This window comes from Homarus americanus, unplaced genomic scaffold (assembly GCF_018991925.1).
Source record: "Homarus americanus isolate GMGI-L3 unplaced genomic scaffold, GMGI_Hamer_2.0 scaffold38239, whole genome shotgun sequence".
NCBI classification, from domain to species: Eukaryota; Metazoa; Arthropoda; class Malacostraca; order Decapoda; family Nephropidae; genus Homarus; species Homarus americanus.
Genome location: NW_024752574.1, coordinates 7,501 through 11,346, shown reverse-complemented (window position 1 = coordinate 11,346; position 3,846 = coordinate 7,501). Strand labels below are relative to the sequence as shown.

At 54.7% G+C, this 3,846-nt stretch overlaps 1 non-coding gene and 1 pseudogene across 1 annotated transcript in view; both read left to right on the top strand.

Annotated features, from left to right (window-relative positions):
- The first annotated feature begins 1,526 nt into the window (after positions 1–1,526).
- LOC121855135 lies at positions 1,527–1,676 on the top strand (annotated as a pseudogene).
- A 1,082-nt stretch (positions 1,677–2,758) lies between these two features.
- The window catches only part of LOC121855137, a 4,274-nt gene continuing 3,186 nt past the window's right edge, over positions 2,759–3,846 (top strand). Inside the window, exon 1 of the ribosomal RNA XR_006086720.1 lies at positions 2,759–3,846. This exon is cut by the window's right edge and continues 3,186 nt beyond it. This is a non-coding gene — a ribosomal RNA (large subunit ribosomal RNA).

The following is a 3,846-nucleotide window of genomic DNA, read 5'->3' as shown; positions in this document are numbered from 1 at the left end:
TGGATCTCAGTTCGGACTGGCACGCCGGGTGTTTACTGTCACGCTCGAACAACCGCCCCCGGCTCGCAGGATGCTCTTTGTCGAGTGTCGAGTGGCGGAGAGTTTACTTTGAAAAAATTAGAGTGCTCAGAGCAGGCTATTTGAATGGCGAATGGTGATGCATGGAATAATGGAATAGGACCTCGGTTCTATTTTGTTGGTTTTCGGAACCAGAGGTAATGACTAATCGGAACAGGCGGGGCATTCGTATTGCGACGCTAGAGGTGAAATTCTTGGACCGTCGCAAGACGAACTACTAAGCATTGCCAAGGATGTTTTCATTAATCAAGAACGAAAGTTAGAGGTTCGAAGGCGATCGAATGCCGCCTAGTTCTAACCATAAACGATGCCAACTAGCGATCCGCCGGCGTTATTCCATGACCCGGCGGGCAGCCGAAACCAAAGTCTTTGGGTTCGGGGTATGGTTACCAAAGCTGAAACTTAAAGGAATTGACGGAAGGGCACCACCAGGAGTGGAGCCTGCGGCTTAATTGACTCAACACGGAAACCTCACCAGGCCCAGACACGGAAGGATTGACAGATTGAGAGCTCTTTCTCGATTCGGTGGGTGGTGGTGCATGGCCGTTCTTAGTTGGTGGAGCGATTTGTCTGGTTAATTCCGATAACGGAGCGAGACTCTGGCCTACTAAGTAGTCGCGGATCTCCAGAAAATGGTGTCAGTTCGCAACTTCTTCTTAGAGGGATAAGCGGCAATTCTAGCCCGCAGATTGAGCAATAACAGGTCTGTGATGCCCTTAGATGTTCTGGGCCGCCTCTACACTGAAGGGATCAACGAGTTTTCCCCCTCCGAGGCGGGTAACCGTTCAAAGCCTTTCTTGATAGGGATTGGGGCTTGCAATTGTTTCCCATGAACGAGAATTCCAGTAAGTGCAAGTCATCAGCTTGCGCTGACTACGTCCTGCCCTTTGTACACACCGCCGTCGCTACTACCGATTGAATGATTTAGTGAGGCCTTCGGACTGGCGCTCTTGGTTATCGCCCGTTGCCCGCGAGGGGGGTCGTCGCCTCGAAACTGACGGAAAGATGTCCAAACTTGATCATTTAGAGGAAGTAAAAATCGTAACAAGGTTTCCGTAGGTGAACCTGCGGAAGGATCATTAACAGAGAGAAAGAGGGGCGCTCTTAAAACTACTACTACTCTCCTGATTTGGGCGGGCTCTGCTCTGGCAACTCCAGCAGCGAAAGAGGACAATCGCCCCCGCACCAAAAATAGGTACCACCACGCTGTAGGTGGACCACACTCGGGCAGGCGACCGGAGGAGACGGACGGGGCTTTGGGCGGCTGCCCGTCCGTTCCTTACTACCGGCGAATAAGCCTCTTGACCCAAAAAGTGAAATTCAAGTGTCAAAAAACAACAAGCCGTCCGGCCAAACCCAAACCACAAACTTGGGCTATGTCTGTCAAACCCTTTCATTGAGACTCGACCTGTGATGGTTAGTCATAAAAGACCAAATGGCAAATACACAACTCTTAACGGGGATCACTCGGCTCGTGGGTCGATGAAGACCGCAGCAAACTGCGTGTCGGTATGTGAATCGCAAGAATACCAGATACATCGACAAGTTGAACGCATATTGCGGGCCCATATGATCGCCGCCACTCCTCTACGAGGTCGGAAATATACATCCATCGGTTGCTGCGAGTTGGTGCCTGCTGACTGTCTCCCCGACACGAGGTAACCCGAACCGAGCTTCCGCCTTGGGTTTAATCGCCCGCGCCTTGCGCAGGCGTGTAAAAACAAGCAAGCCTATCACTAGCAAGTCCATGGACTTGGCGCACCCATTCAACCACAACAAAGCGACGTTGTCGCCCTCAAAAAATAACTGGGCGGCTCTTTTGCCTGCTGTCCACAGAGACACGAATGCCGTCGGCCGCTCATGGCTGATGCTGCACATGTTCTAAGAGCACTCCATCACGAAGAGAACAGAAACCGGGTCGGATATCTTTTAAGTAAGCCCGCCGGAATTTCGTCTATCACCTCGAAAAGAGTGCTTGGCATGCATTGCAGTGGAACCTAAATTGATGAGTGCGCCTGGGCCCGCAGTCTACCATGTAGTGGTGCAGGCAGAGAGATGAGAATGCTTGGGTGACGCCGTGCTCTTCCTCACGCGCTCCTCCACCCTCTCCCACGGTCAGACGCGGTGTGGGCGTTCTCTTTGAGAGTTCGCCACGAGTCCACGTCTATCTCACGACTGGGAGGGAGGCAGGGGGAGTTCTCTCTAAACGCGTTAAAGACGGTGTTGCGCCTCATAACGGCGCTCGCCGGGATAGAGCACTAGTTCTGCAGCCGGAAAGGCCGCTCACGCCAATTAATACTGCGACTCTCGCTCTCTTTCTCCGGATAAACAAGTGCCACTGCTGTGGCATGCGGGAACGGGGAAAGAGGTCAAAGTTTAAGCGGCAAAGGTGCGGCCGAGTAAGGGCGGAACACGAGAGTATATGCATTAAAACTGTGTGTGTATATGACTCTGCGAGAGATGTTCTGCTGGAACACTTTTCCTATTGGCTATTTACCACTCAATGAGAAGGAACGGAGTCAGGGGTGGGAGTGCCGGCGCCATGGCCGCTGGTACCCACGCGACAAGCCCCTCAAACCTTCCTGCCTGGTAATGTCGGTGGTGAAGAAAGTCGGTGGCAGAGCGTCTTCCGCTTCGTGGTTGGGGAACTTGTTCCCCCTAAGGATGATGAGACCACGATCGACCTCGTAGTAGGAGAGAGCTACCCGCCAAATTTAAGCATATTAATAAGCGGAGGAAAAGAAACCAACAGGGATTCCCTTAGTAAGGGCGACTGAACCGGGAAAAGCCCAGCGCATAACCTCGATGTCTTCGGGCACGAGGGGTGTTGCGTTTCAGAGGGTCCAGCACGCCGTCCCATACCGTCTCAGTCAAGCTTGAAAGCGGCCACTGCCCATGGCGGGTGACAGGCCCGTATGGCGGCGCCCGTGAGCAGATGGGACGGTCGGAAAGGGCCTCTCTGTAGAGTCGGGTTGAAAGTGCAGCCCAAAGCAGGTGTAAACTCCATCTAAGGCTAAATATGACCACGAGACCGATAGCGAACAAGTACCGTGAGGAAAGTTGAAAAGAACTTTGAAGAGAGTTCAAGAGTACGTGAAACCGTTAAGAGCCAAACGGGTGGAAACTCGAAGGTCGAACTGAGGATTCAGCTCGTCGGCTGTCGGCTGGGTGGGGTGTTGTAATTGGCGACCCAAAAATGTTTGGGCGCCCCCTCACGCTGGCGTCGGCGGGCGTATTTCTCGTAGTAGGTCACCGCGACCCGTTGCCGGGACGTCGAAGGCCGTCGGACTGGTACCTCGCCGCCGACTCTCTCAGCTCGTCTGGGAGACCCGCGCGGGGAACCACCGGTGTCCTGGCTGCCCTCGACGGTCGTCGAGAAGAGCTTGCCGCCCGGCGGTTTTTCTCGCGGTGTGCAAGGTCGGTGATCCACCCGACCCGTCTTGAACGGACCAAGGAGTCTAACATGTGTGCAAGTCAATGGGCTCACTAAACCCAAAGGCGAAATGAAAGTGACGGGCGCCGGGGCAGCTGTAACAGGCTCTCCGGTGCGTCTTGGGCGATCCTGACCGGCTGCCTTGCCTGCCCGCGACAAGCGGGTGAGATACTTTCCCCGTCTCTGGACGTTGCGTGTGGTGGAGGTCGTCAGGGGCGATGGTCGAAGTTTAATTTCCCCTCATGGGAGGGGGGGGCGCAGGCCCGGGACTTGCCAAGACGCCGCGGTGCTGTCCGTCCCCGGAAGCGGGCCGTCGGTAAACGGCGGAGGCGCAC